Below are 15,784 nucleotides of genomic sequence, written 5' to 3' on the forward strand. Positions count from 1 at the left end.
TGTCATTCAATTAAAAAGAAATCCATTTAGAAATTTCCAATGGGCTTAAAATACAGTTCTGACTTCACAGTTTCTAGCCAGCGCAGCTTGTATAAATGCAGCTCTTTGACACAAAAACAACTTGAGTATTGAACTACTTGAAGCTGACGTTTTCATTGTGTCAGTTACCCACTGTGTACATTGTACTGGAAAAAAAATCCTACACCTGGCTCAGGAAGATTAAATCAACCTGTTTCCCTCCTAGAACATTCTCCAGTTAGGCTCCTATTCAGCACGTAACACTGTTGCTGACATTATTAAAGTTCATAATGACATATTTTTCTTCCTGAAACAGACGAAGGCATTTTTTCTTAAAAAAAAAAAAAAAAAAAAAAAAAAAAAAGAGAGAGAGAGAGAGAGAGATTTGGACTATTTATGGACCTTAATAAGGCCATGGATGCTGTGAATCATAAAATCCTTTTTAAAGTGGTTTATTTTAAAAGACATGTAGTGGTTTGGCTGTTTGTACAGGAACGGTCTGTAGCGATAGACTGGTAAAGGTGAATGAAATTGTTTTTGAAATCCTCAAGCTGTACACAATTTTGCTTGGTGCTGAGCAGTGTACTTGGGGACATAGTGTCTTAATGTCTTTAAATCGAGATTGACTGTTCAGTTCAACTAGTGTTAAATTTTGCCTGGGAATTTGCTTGCTATGGATCCCCCTCCTCTGCATTATGCACGTAATCCTAATGACTCCTGATTTATGACTGGGGAATCCTAGAAAAAAAATGGATTTGCTTGGCATTTGCAAAAAGATCCTTGGTATATAGGGGAAATATGACTGAGAGGCAACTATTGTGAGGAAGAGTCTTGAAGTAAGGCAATGCAGCCAAATGGATATTCAGTAAAATCTAGAATCGGAGAAATACTTGGCTGTGGAATTAAGGAATTGTTAAATTGTAACTCTTGATGGTCTGTTTGGTTGCAGTACAGCTTTGGCTTGTTATAGTGGAAGTGTGGACCTTGAAGCTGTGGAATTATCTGAATAGTAGCCCTGCTTTTTTTAGTTAGACTTATGAGTGTTGTATGACTCAAATTATGTCCTTGGCCTCTTCTAATATTAGAAGATAACACTTGCAAAAGCATCTTAATCCTGTTTTCAAGGATGATTTTTTTTCAGTCTAAATCTTCTCAAAAATCAATGAGACTGAATTGCATAAATCATCTCTGAACATGAGAAGCAGACTTGTACATCTCTGGGATGGTTTTAGAAATACTACCTCAGAATAATTATTCTTAGAACTTTGTGGGCAGGAGGATGAGCACTCCAAAAGCAGTATATTTTAAAGAAAATCTGCTTTTTTTTGGCTTGTATCTCATAGATGAGCTTTCTTCAGCTGTTTTTGGCACCTGAACTTCTTGAATTTACTTTCCATAAATGTTGAAGAAACCATTTAACCATTAAACTTGGGGCTTTGAGATTCTCAAGTCAAGGAACAAGCACTGGGAAAGAATGTAATAGTGACAAAGATGGAATGAACCAGAGTAAGGCTAAATCAGTAGTAACTTAGCTGTTGGCAAATTTTGAAGAAAATGCTCCAAAAATGATGTTTTTTTTTTTTTTTTGAAGTCAGAAGTTTCTACAAAAAGAATTTCTTCTGTCTATACGGGAATGAGTTACAGTTCTTATTTCTGCAAAAGATATGTTTGTTATGGACAGCTGAGTGTAGAAGGCTACCTCTTTCATACACTTTGCTTTAAGAGTGATATATGTTCCACTTTTATGACCATAGACCATCTTTGAGAATTGAGGACTGTTAGGAAGAGAGGGGATCCACCCAACCAAGCGAGGCAAAAGCATCTTTGTCAGCAGACTGGCCAAACTGTTCAACACAGTTTAAAATAGGAATGGTGGAGGAAGGAGATTTCAATCCACAAACAATTGAGGAAGTGGTGAACTGGATTGGTAAGCAAAGTGCATAGAGTGTAATGTGGACAAGAGAGACCTTGTAATCAACGAAATGAGGAGGGAGGGGGCTTATCTCAAATGTACGCACACAAATAGGGGAGTGCAGAGAGGTCAGCACAGACATGGGGAAAGCTTTTGTGCCTTCTCTGGGAAAGCAGCGTGACTTGATACCTTGCTGAAGGACCTATACACTAATGCATGCAGCAGGGGGGAACAAACAGGAGATCATTGTGCAGGTGTAGGGCTATGATCTCACTGAGATTGCATAGACATGGTGGGGTAGCTCACATGACTAGAGAGCGGCCAGGAGTGGATACAGTTTTTTTAGGAAGAACAGGTTAGGGGAAAGTGATAAGGGGAAATTGCTCTTTATGTGAGAGCATAGCAGGGATATATGGAGCTTTGTCTAGTGATAACTGATGAGCCAACTGAGAGTTTATGAGTCAGGATTAGTAGGCAGACTAATGTGTGTTATATTGTAGTGGTACCTGCTATAGACTGTCAGATCAAGAACAAAGGGTAGATGAGGCCTTCTTCAGAGAGCTGGAAGAAGCCTTACATTTGCAATCCTTGGTCCTCATGGGGGACTTCACCCCAATATGTGCTGGAGGGGCAATACAGCAGGGCACAAACAGTCCAGGCAGTTTCTGGAGTGCATTGGTAACTTCCTGACACAGATGACTGAAGGATCAATCAGTGGAGATGCTCTCCTGGACTTGATACTTGCATCCCTGACTACTTGTGAAGGTTGAGGCAGCCTTGACTGCAGTGATCATGAGATGGTAGAGTTCTGATCCTGAGAGGAGGGAACCAAGGAAACAGCAGGATCACAATTATTGACTTCAGGAAGTCAGACTTTGGCCTGTTTAGTGTCCTATATCATAGGATATGGTCCTGGATGGAGGAGAGATCCAGGAGAGCTAGCTGATTTTTCAAGGATTGCCTCCAAACTCTAGAATGTCCATCCTGACATACAGAAAGTCAAGCAAAGGTGGCAGGAAGCCTGCATGAATGAACAATGAACTCCTAACAAGGTTCAAATACGAAAAGGAAAAATACAAGAGGTAGAACTATGTGACCCAGGACAAATGGAGAGATTCTGTCTGAGTGTGCAGGAATGGGGTTAGGAAAACCAACGCCCACCAGGAATTGAATCTAGCAAGGGAGGAGAAGGGCAACAAGAAGGGCTTCTACAGCTGTATCAGCAGCAAAAGTAAGACTAGGGAAAATGTGAGCCCACTGCTGAAAGGGCTGGGAGATGTGGTGACAAAGAACATGGAAAAGGCCTAGCTGCTCAATGCCTACTCTGCTAATGCCTTTTATTGGTTAAATTTGCCCTCAGGAATCCCAAGCCTCAGAGATCAGCAAGTAAGTTTGGAGCAATGAAGGTTTACCATTGATGGGAGAGGATCTGGTTAGGGAACACTTCAACAAACTGAACATATGCAAGTCAATGGACCTAGTGGAATGCACTCACAAATGCTGAGGAAACTGGATAATGTCATTGCACGGCTGCTCTCAAGTACCTTTGAAAGGTTGTGGTGATTAGGGGAGGTTCCTTAGGACTGGAAGGAAGCAGATGTCACTCAAAAGGCAGGAAAGTGGATCCAGGAAACTACAGGCAGGTCAGCCTTACCTTGATCCCTAAGAAGGTGATGAATAAAATTGTCCTGGAAGTCATTTCTAAATGTAGTAGTCAGTGTGGATTTACACAGGTGAAGAACCTGATAGCTTTCTACAATGAAGTTACTGCCTTGATGGATGAGGGGAGAGCAGTAGATATTCTTTATCTCTACTTTAGCAAGCCTTTTCATGCTGTTTTCCATAACATCCTCATAGACAAAATGAAAAATTACAGATTAGATCAATGGACAGTAAGGTGGATTGAAAATTGACTGAACTGCCAGGCTCAAAGGGTTGCGATTAGTGGCTGAGTCCAGCTGGCAGCCAGTCACTAATGCTGTAGCCCAGGGGTTGACACTGGGGCCAGTACTGTTTATCATCTTCATTATTGACCTGGATAATGGGACAGATGGGAAATGCAGAGTCCTGCAGCTGGGAAGGAATAACCCCATTCAGCAATACAAGCTGGGAGCTTGACTGGCTGCAAAGCAGCTTTGGGGAAAAGGACCTGGGGATCTTGGTGGACCAAGTTGAACAAAAGCCAGCAATGTACCCTTGTGGCAATGTCCAACAGCATCCTGGGCTGTATTTGAAAGACCATTTCCACCAGTCAATGGAAGTGGTTATTCCCCTGTACTTGGTACTGGTGAAGTCACATCTGGAGTGCTGTGTCCAGTTCTGAGCTCCCCGGTAAAAGGGAGACATGAACATAGTAACTCTTCGCTGAATTTGCTCCAGTATGATGATTAAGGGACTACTGAAACATCTGTAATACGAGGAGAGGCTGAGAGAGCCAGGATTGTTTAGCCTGGAGAAGGCTTAAGGTGGACCTATTAACATTTATAAATAGCCGACGAGAGGGAGTAAAGAAGATACAGTACTCTTCTCAGTGGTGCCAGTAACAGGACAGGAAGCAATGGGGGCAAACTGAAACACAGGAAACTTCAGTTAAAGAAAAATCTCTTACTGTGAGTGTGGCCTAACACTGGAGAGGGTTGCTCAGAGAGGCTGTGGCATCTCTGTCCTTGGAGATATTCAAAATGCAACTGGACAGTATGCTGAGCAACCTGCCCCTGCTCTGAGCAGAAAGATTGGGCTAGATGATCTCCAGAGGTCCCTTCCAACCTCAACAATTCAGTGATTTAAATACTGAAATAGCTGAAGAGATGGTGATGGCTCATAGCCATTCCATGTGCAGAGAATGATCTTAGCTCAGTGAACAGTACTTGTTATGGTACTGTTTAATTTGCTCACTTCAGAGTTGAATATATTGAATTATATTTCTCTAGAATCACGTGTGTTATCCTGGTTAGAAAACTCATAAGCTTTGTTTTCTGTACAGACCCAGAAAGTTTTGCCAGTTATTATTCCAGAATTAATTTGACTTCTATTTTTAACATCTCCTGTACTTCATTTCTGACCTCAAGAGTTACAGTCTTCTATAATGACTGCACTAACTGCCTACTGTTTTGGTTTCCTGACATCATTCTGAAAAGCTGTATTAGCAGAAAGGCTTATTACTTGAGATTTGACGCCGTAATGCATTTTCTCCTATAGGTCTAAAAATGAATCTTTATAGTTTTTTTTTCAATATATGTAAAAATAGTGGTAAATACAGACACAGAGTACTTTTCATTCTTGGACTATTCTAAATTTTTTGGCTAATTAATATCACAATGCTCCTGGGAGCTTGGTGTATTTAATCATCCTCATTTTTAAGCTCTGGGAATTTGAAATAGTGGCACATGGGGCCCAACACTAGAAGCCTTTACTTTTTTTCATTTCTGCCCCTGCACCAAAAAGTTGATTTCCTGTGTGACATGTGAGAAAGTACAGAAGCAGAAGGAGAAACGATCTTGAACGGAGTCAAGATTTCCTGCTATAGTGTCTAGCCTGGTCCCAAGCTGAAAGCTTTTCCACAACCATGAGTTTCCTTACTTTTTTTTCCATGACACTGACAGCAATGAGATTCATCCTGGAGAAGAGGCAAATAATTTTGTTTATCTGCCCCTTTCTCTTGAAAGTTGTTGCAATTTGTTTCTTATTGCTTTGTTTTGTAAGCTTTGCTCAGCACTTCAGCTATGAACATATTGCAGCAAGTGATAACAACATAGACCACAATACATTTTTAGTAGTACTTTGTAATACATTAGTACCTGACACTTAAATAACATTTCTGTTTTGCATCTCTTCTCAATCAATCATTTCTTCCCCTAGAGAAAGAGAGAATTCAAAAAAGTAGAATTAATACTCTTTTTCTCTCTTCCCCACCACCATTTTAAGTGCAATTAATCAACCTCTCAAAAAAGTGAGAGGGAGGAGATAAACAGTTTCTCTCAATTTATGGTATACTTGGAAAAGTAGCAGTGGTTGAACTGTCTGGCTCCCACACAGCGGAGTGTACTTAATTCTCTCATAAGCAGAGTTATTGACAAACTGCAGGGCTGCATATCGTGATCCTGGACTATTCACTCATCACTACAATACTGGAAAAGAAATATTTTGCAAGCTTTAATACAAATATAGATTGAATAGTTAAACTGACTTCATTCCTTCTGTTTAGTGCAGTGAATTGTCTGGCCTTGTTACCTTGTGTATTTAAAGAAACACAAATATTCAGATTTATCTAGCTCCTCACTCCAATAGTTTTCATCCTGGATCTTCTATTTTGTGACCAGATAATCTCTATTTTTGAGGAGAAAGTAACAGAACCTTTTTTTACTAGGAATTGTTGCTTGTCCAAAGCCAGTAAGCAAAGTTGTTAGAAATGAACAAATAAGATCTGTGTACGTGACCTGCTCTTTCTTCAGCACGCTCTGATATTGTTGCTTGGGTGCTTTCAAAGTAGGGAGCTACTTGAAAGCCTCTTGCACCCTGCGGCCTGTGCTTACCTATGAAAACATCCATTAACACCATGGGAAACAGATATCTGTATTTAGATCTATCTGTAATAGATATCTGAAGTCTAGAGGCTTTCATTTTACTTCCTGAGGAAAAAAATGGCCTTGCTGGAAAGTTCTGTGTGATGTATTTCAGAACTTCAGATGTATTATGTGTTTCAGATCTCGTAAATCTCTCACTTTCTGAGAAATATTGATGGTTTCAAGTGGCTTCTTGAATAAGACTGACCTTTTCAGTTCTACCTTTACCTTAGGTCTGTACCTCTGTGGATAAACAATTTGACAGACTTTGCCTTGTGGTTTATGATAGGCTTGCCATATATACAGTAATGTTATCAAGGATTCCAGTAGGCTGAAGTCCTAGTTTAAAGTAGAACACTCTCTAGTCTTTAGCCATATGCAGACTAAGGACTGTTGTGAATAGTGTCTATGTGCTCCAGTTTATTGCTACAGTCTCCAAGATGGTCTTAGACACCCTCTGCTATTAAAACGGTGGTTGCCAAGCTCTAGCTGACAGTTTTACAATAGGATTATAGCTGGGTTTTTTTTTTCGGTATAGTCAGACTGATTTGGTCCCCTACAGTTGTGTGAACTGTAACAGTCACTGGAAAATATTATCTTTAGAAATACACAAATTCTAAAGAAACTTTCACCGGGAAAAAAAATTTTCAGCATAAGTGGCAATAAGAAAGAGGCAAAGTAGCCAATAGCCCAGTCACTAACACACTCTTCCGATCTTATCTTATTTAAGCCACCAATTTGAACTGGAGTCACCTGCAACTGAGATGAGTGCTCTGTTGGCTGGTCAGTTGTGGGTTGCCCTTACCTGCTGGAATTATTACATTCTGAATGACTATTGCCTAGTAGGTAGGATTATACCTTGAACACTGAGCTCCTGCTAAATCAGGTAAAATAGGCGCTTCAGCATGATTGGCTTGTGTCCTGAGTGAGTGTGCTAACCAGAGGGCAGGCCAGGTTGGCTGTTCTCTAAAAAGTAGTAGGTAGTTTGTCCTCTTTAGTATTTTTTTTGTTTTGACACAAAATAGCTTTTTTTATAGTGTTGATTTCGTATGAGTACTGAATAACAGGAATTATTTTATCTGCAGGATGGAAAACATGTTTGCGCCTAGGTCTGTCTATTATTCAACTTTTATTCAAGCAGCAGGGACCTTCAGATTATGTGTTGGAATATCCTTATTGAAGTACTGTATGTTTCCATTCAAAGGTGTCCAAATTCGTGGTGAAAACAGTCATATGCACATGTTAGTGTAGGTATTTTTCTGTGTAGAAGGGGATCATAGTTGTGTTTAATGACAATGACTAAACTTCATCTTTTCTTTCTTCAGTTCTGTTTTTAGCCTTTGGCAGTTGCTTTCAATAACAAAGCAATTTCAACAGGGAGAGGAAGTCTTTTTTTAAAAATATCATGGGGAAAAAGAAGTAGAGAAAAAAGTCAATAGAGCTAATAACAATAGAATCTATACAGTGGGGTTAAGCAAATCATTCTATAAAGTGATTTTTGATCAAAATGAAACTGTAGCCTATTAAATAAAATAAGTTCTCTAGAGGTAAAGAAATCTTTCATACAAAGAACTATCTTCCCAAAATGATAATGTTTTTAAAGAAGTGTTGCATCTGTGAAGGGTTTTCATAAGTGTCAAGAGGTAACTTACTGATTTAAAAACAGCTGGTCCTTCACAGTTATTCTGAGATATCTTTTAGTTTAGCTAATACTTTGATTCCTGCAAAAAGACAATATAATAACAGACTTTAACATTCCAAATTTACCCTCTCACCTGACTTCAGCTACCTAATTCCTCCCCCGCTTTTATAGCCCAGTCTACAGTAAAATATTGAACAGAATAAGTCTCGGCATCTCCTGTGGGCTAAAGTTCCTGTTGAGAGCTGTGTGCAGACAAAGTTAATAAAATGAAGAAAGCAGCTCTGGAACTCTTCATCGCAGCAGCAATTTGAACTTGTGATCCAACTGAGCTTTAATACATTGTTGAGGCTTTTGAAAGTAAATAATAAGTATGTCCTGATCTGACAAGGAAGGACTTCAGCTGGTTTGAGAAGCTCTACAGACAGAGATGTAAGTGGAGAGCAAAAGGCAGCAGTGATCAAGGAATGCGTAGACAGGTAAAATGCCTGGTATCTTCAATGCTTGTTGGCTTGAATGTCAACCAAGTTGCAAGTTACCCTTTAGGACCCAACCTTGGGAGTGATATTTTGAAAAGCACTCAGGATGGATCTCATTCTTATTTTCTTGGCTTGAACTGGAGACAGAGAAAGCTAGCACTGAGGATCTTTGGATAGAAATAATGCAAGTAATAGAAGACACCTGCTGTGTTCATGAGTCTACTACTCTCAGCTACTGTGAACAACCATGTCATATGTCTCATAAATGAAGCAAGTTTCTCTCGTGATCAGAAGTTTTCTGATTTTCAGACAGAACATGTTCAAAGGCATTTTTCATCATTGTTCTTTTGCTTAAATAGTTTTGTTCATCTTCAAACTTTGGCATACACTCTTGAGATGCAAACAGAGAATAAAAGTGTCTCTGCTTAGCCTTTATTTTGCTAAGTTATATAAGCAAGCTTTTCTAGTTGATTTTCACGAGTGGCTTTCTGATTGCCATCCTTCATTTTGTTTTGGTTAAATGGAAAAGCTGTACATAACCTTGCAGATGAGATCCCACCAGGGCTAGGTGTGATGACTTTCTAGATTCCCCTGTGGCAAGACCTGTGATAATGTGCCCTCTGTGTTCTTCCATTGCCACATCACTCACTCTGTGAGCAAAGGATATATAGTTGGTTGAGTTTGTCTGAATTTTACTAGAGTATTGTATATGGTGCTACATGAGAAGTAATAGATAAGCTGGAGAAGGGATGGTTAGTCCAGACCTTTTATTATGAATGACTGAAGGAGATGACAAGAAACTGTTGAAAGAGAAACTATAAGGCTGGAGGGAGGTTATTAGTGGAGCTCCTCAGGGACTGGTTTTTGGCATTGATCTTATTTATTATTTTCACTAATTACTGAAAAGTAGGACAAAAAGCAAAATGTGCTAATGAAATTTGCTAATGACTTGAAGTTGGGACTGCGTAAGAAGATTCTATACTACAGGATTGACCTTGAATAGTGATAGATCAGAGATGGGAAGGAAGTTACTTGCTTAGAGGAAAAATAACAAGAATTCCTTCGAGAAGCTTGGAGCTTGTTCACTGAAGGGTAGGAAGAGGGAAAAGTCAGAGGAAGATCCAGCTCTATAGTTTAGTCAGAGACTGGTTGTGAGTCTTGTTCAAAGCATAGAAAGTTCGATCCTTCCCCCACTGGAGGCTGACAAGGATCGAAGAGAACAAATGCAAGTAAATGCAAGATGATGTACAAATCATACGTAAGAGTTTGAAGCAAGTCTGAAACTCGCAATATGGAAATCACTTACTTGGGTAGAAGGGTCTTCCTTTGGTTTCACCACGTTAAGACAGAACGCAAAGCAGCACATGAGTTCTGTGGTGAGCTGCTGTTTTACTCAGGACACATATACAGTTTGGAGATGGCTAGTTGAAAAAAAAAAGTTGCTAATCAGGAAATCAGTTATTGTAGAGCATAGTAGCCCTGAGAATGGCAATGGAAGCATCACTTAAATAGCTGTTGCTATTCGATGCTTCCTGGAAATCTCTAATAGCAATAATTTTATTTTTAAATTTTTTTCTTATTTAATTATAGTGGTAGTGTTCTGTATGAAGTTGTTACAAAGTTGGTGCTATTGCTGTTCAGCTAATAGATTATTATCACTTTTTAAAAAACACTTTAAAATGCCCATAAACTATAGGGAAGCCAGCCAGACTCCATAAAGATAAAGAATATGTACAGTCATGAATAAAATAGTTTTTTTTTTTTTTTTTTTTTTTTTTTTTAACTGTAAGAGCAAAATTAATGGAGAGGATGCATTTGGAGAGAGTAGAGAATAATCACTTAGTGCTCTTCTCTGCGTCAAACCAACAAAATTGCATTACTCCAAAATTTTCATGTTTAGGAGCCAGGTCAATAAACAGTAGCAAGAATGAGAGACTGTTGCTGAAATAGTTGTGTTTGAATGGGGAAAAATCAGCTAAAGATCTAGGGGTAGATCAGATGGGTCCTAATGAAGTGATTGCTACTCTGGTCTCTTTCTCACACTTTTAATCTACGTGCTCTCTCTCTACTGTGGAAAATGCTATATAGCCAACAGTCTCTTTCCAGCTACTATCTAAAATTTTTGGTCAAGAGATGTCTGTGGTGTATGGATTTGAGCCTATTTAAAGAGGTAGGATTGGAGGAAACTGCAGCAAATCAAGAATACAGTTTTCTTACCAACTTTTTGTCTCAATTACCAGAGCCTTACTTTTTAATTGGAAATTCTCCTGCTGCACCCTCCCTCTTCCACCTCACCCCCTTCATCCTTTTTTCATTGCTGTTATGATGGCTCCTTTGGGCCAGAGTCTGCACCAAAGTGAGAGGTTTCTCTTCTTTGTGATAAAGCTCCTGGGGATTTGTATGAACACTGGCCTGTTTTTGTAAATGTCTCCGTGGTGCTCTAGCAGTCACATTCACGAGATTTAGCACCTTTTGTTGGAGCTTAGCTCTGGTGATATTTATGCTAGTGTTTCACCTGAAATCTGTGGTTATTTTACTTACTCATGAATATGCTAATGAATTATTTCACACTCTTTAAAAAAACCATTTTTTTACAAAGACAGCTTTGCATCCTTGGGTGGTATTTAAATAACTTCATGGAAAATGTATAAATATGTTTTTTAAAAAAAGGGTAGTGAATGAATTCAGTGTGGCACGAATCTGACATCTGCATTGCAAAAAATATTCAGTGCAAGAAAATTATGCATCTTTTTTGTTACAACAGTTCAGAAAATATACTAGCAAAGGTTATTTTAATTACTGTCTTTATTCTACTGTTTCTAACTAAGCTTTCTACTTGGCAACTTACTACCAGAAATCCATTGTTTTCTAAACGTTTCCTTATTTCCTGAAGAAAGATATTTCTTTTTGCTCTCATATTCTAATTTTCTTCCATCAATCAAATTGGAATTTTGGCATATTGTTTTCATTATGCCCACAAAGACATAGATGCATAATATTACTATCATTTTTGCGCTGTCTTATCTTTTCACTTAATTTTATTGTGTATGGACTTTAGTGATTATCTGTCATCTATTACTGTTTATTTATGATACTTGAGTTTTATTTTTATTCTGGATGATTTCTTGGACATGCTATCAGACTAATAAATATTGTTTTAAAGTTCATTAAATCAGTGTCATATATAAAATGGAATACATTAATATTGAATATATGAAGAATTACAAGTCTTTTTTGTATTTGTAGTTTTTGTTGTTTTTCGTGAACTATTAGAAATCTCATTAAAAAGCTTGATAATAAGACATACAGCCTGCTTTCCAGATCAAAGTAGTTCAAAGAAATTTAAGTGTGCATATATATTTTATATAATACAGTGCTTTGTACAAAGCCTGCTCAAGTCAACAGGCCTTCTCCCCCCCCCCCCCCCCCCCCCATTGCTTTCAGTGAATTTCAAGAAGAAATTTCATTTTACTAAACCTGTAGCATGCTGGGCAAACAAATACTAATCCATGATTTAACTCTAGGGTACTTATGCAGCTGTTATGACCAGTGAACTCCGATACCTCATAATCTGTACCTATCAGCTATGTGAGGGGAAAGGAGAACAATTATTTCCTTTGATGCTGGGAGAACTTGTTTCAGAGAAATGCTGTGATTTACCCAGGACTGAACAGGAAGCTTTTGGCAGAACAGATCCTCTAGGTTCCAGCTATTGTTCTGACAAATCTTCCTGCTTATTCTTTGCATCTTAAATGCACCCTTATCCTTCCCTAATAGCTCCTTGATAATATATCTTCTCTGATTTGTTTGTTGTCAGAGCCTTTGTTGGCTGTGTAGCTGTTCTTTAGTTCTGTGATCGGGTACCATTTTTAGAGGAAAACGTAGGTAGGATGAAGAAGGGGAATCTCTTTCCTGGTATTTCAGGTTACTCAAGGTCTTACTTGGTCTTTAGGTAATAGAAGGGAAAATGATGTAATAGAGACAGCTGAAGAGAGCAGCTTAAACTGAAATATTTAAGTGTCAAGAGGAAATACTTCTCCATCCTCTTAAAAACAGAAAAAAGACTTTATTAAAAACAAGAAGTTTGCCTCTTTTGATGCATGAAATAGCTTTTAGGTTCTAATTACAAACGTATTTCAAAACATCAATAGCTCCTATGTGCTCAAGAGTCTGACTCTGTCTGTATTCAAAACCATTAGAAAAATAACTTATGCTATTCTTTGCTACTTTAGTAGACTGTGTTCAGATCTGCAAAGTTGTTGCTGTTAAGTTGTTCATGCTTCAGATGCCGTGGCTAATGCTGAGCACCAGATTTGGGGAAGAGTTCTTTATAGTGCTAGAGAACTAGGTGTAGTCTTACACCAGTCCCAGTAAGTCATCTAGGCAGATGGCTTCTCATGTAGGAACATGATGCTGGGAATGTAACTTAATTTAGGGGTTATAACTTGGCGCTCCAGGGAAATGAGAATGTTTTTTGTCCTAGTTGTAAGTGTAACATGGTAGATGTTCCTTGGTGGATCATTTGTGGTTTAAGCTCTTGCTAAAAAGAAGCAAGGGAGAGAAATTAGCACTTGTGACTTCATGATGTGAATCCCTCATGTCTCCCTCATGTTATGAATAGCTTTCTCCTAAGATGCCTCAAGATAAAGTGCTCAGGCATTGAAGGTAAGGGTAAAACATTGATGAAAAATGCTCTTTGAAATTTCCCTGTGCTCTGTTGGAGTTGAATACTCTCCTTCCCTTGAAGATGGGCAGTGTTTTAAAACACTTTAGCAGGTGCATTTGGGTTAATATTGATCAGCTGATATATTCTAAAGTGTAACTATCGCCTCTACATCAGATGGCAAGTAGAACTAGTATACTCTCCTTCCTTTTCTCCACCCCTTCCCTCCCCTACCTCCCAAGTACCAAGGCAAAGCATTGGAGGGGTATGGACCTGAACCCTTGGTCACTTGGTCACATGTGGAATGAGAGTGTTTTTTCTTTTCTTTTTCTTTTTTTTTTTTTTTTTTTTGGAGTGTACTTGAAATAGATTAATTTTAGTGGGAGTTCTACTTGAATGTAGAACACTTCTAGGAACAGGGTAATTACCTAGAGCTTAAAGAAAACTTAAGTAAAATAAGAACAATAAGAACTATAGTTTCAGCAGAGCTGTACAAATAGTTTTAGTATTCAGCTGCCTGAAACAAACTACATATGGGACTTGTTACTGTTTTTTGTTTGTTTGTTTTGCTTTGCTAAGGTGCCCTTTCCCCTTAATTGTTCTCTTGTGGAGTTGAAGTTCCCCACTATGGAAGAGTCAGAAGAGACATTTGGATGTTTTAGATCTTGATGAGCTTTGTATGCAGGTGGATGAGAACTCAGATCTACAGTCTGAAACAACTAGTTGTACGTCAGCTTCAGTCACAATTTTGCTGCGTTGGCAAGGGGCTGTGGCTGAGTGAAAAGACATGGACTTATTTTGTTGAGTAACTAACTCTGTATTCTAAGAACTTGCAGAGAGAGAGAGACTGTGAATACCAATTTTGCTTTCAACTTTTTTCACTGTAATGCTAGTTGTTGTGAGTAATAGCTAGAATATTTCAGCAATGCATTTCAAATTTGATAAGCCAAAGGGATATGGCTGTGGAAAAAGGCATCTTACTGGGTTGAGATGGAGTCAGTTGTATGTGTGAGAAGATGCTGTGTAGCTTGGTATAGCCTACCCTAAAGGAATAGGTGGCTATTTGTATGCTAACAAAAGAATCTTGGTTCATTTTCAGAGCTCCACAGTTCAAGAATCAATTGGATTTGCATATCCCCAAAGTTCAGGAATTGATTTCCTAAATGACAATATTCAGGGCATAATGATCATGTCTGTCTGTTATTATATGATCAAATGTATTCCACAGAGGGTGAATTTTTTAATCTCTGTGGAAACATGGTATTTTCATGATGCTTTAAGACTGTGATGGGCACTTTTTTGCAAAGGAATGAAATTGTTCTGTCTTCTAAACATATGATCTGTGATGCCTTGAAGGCTGCTTGGAGAGGTAGATAATTAGCTACCCCACTGCCTAGAGAAATAGCTTGGAGATTTTTAGAAGCCTTATGCAAATGGTTTGGGATATTATACAGAATTAGTTTCAGTTAGGCTCAAATTTATCTAATTTAATTTAATTATTGGGAAAAGTAAATCTTTGAGTGAGAACAAAAAAGGAAACCTGACAGAAAAAGACAGGGCAAGAAAGGCACTGGCATATAGACTGCAACAATTAGATACTAGTGGATTTATAGCTGCAATGCACTTTGTAGACATTCACCTCTAAGGCATCAGTAATGACTTTGTTTTAAAAGACACTGTATCTGTCAGAATTAATACCCTAGACCATAGGTGCAATAACTGCTTAACCAAATTAAACCCTGTTACCAAATATGACTGTATTCCATTTTAGCACACTCTGTACTCGACTGGTAAATCCCCGTCCCTTTGGGATATTGAAGTCCCAGCTTGTTCTACACATCTCACTTGTAGTTTCAGGGGGTCTGTGGCATGGGACAGGTAGTTATCAGAAGGGGAAACTTAATAATTAGCCAGGGCTTGAAAGCCTGGTTGCCTGCATATTGTGAACTGTGGTGGTCTGTTTTGTATCTGCGTGATGTCTCCAGCCATCTTTCAGTCCCTGACTTGGTTATGGGGGCATCAAATTTCTCCATAATCAGGGAAGATGGCTGAGAGATTAGAGGAACAGGTGGTGCACAGCTGATTGCTGACAGCTCACAGTTAGCTGCCTCTTCAATATGCAGGACTTAGGCAGAGGGCAATAAGGAGAAGGAAATACATTGGAAGCAGCTCAGGCCTTGCAGCTTGGCCTGTGATTTGGTGGCTGAACTGAGACCAGAGAAGCTGGGGATTGGCAGTTGTTGTCTAAAGTAGGAAGACTGCCAGAGCAGGACTGTGCAAGCAAGGAAAGGGGCATAAATTAAGACTGTTGTTGCCCGGAGAACACAGTAGGGTATGTGGCATTCCAGGGTGACGTGAATGAATTCATGATGTATATAAAGAAAGAAGGGCAAATCGCTGCTAGGATGCACAGATCACAGATGATTAACTGCAGTAAAAGCTTTCTTTTTAATGACAAGTGACTATTTTAACAGTGACAGTTCTTCCACAAACCGGTAAGTAAAGGACCCA

This window comes from Rhea pennata, chromosome 2, assembly GCF_028389875.1.
Source record: "Rhea pennata isolate bPtePen1 chromosome 2, bPtePen1.pri, whole genome shotgun sequence".
NCBI classification, from domain to species: domain Eukaryota; kingdom Metazoa; phylum Chordata; class Aves; order Rheiformes; family Rheidae; genus Rhea; species Rhea pennata.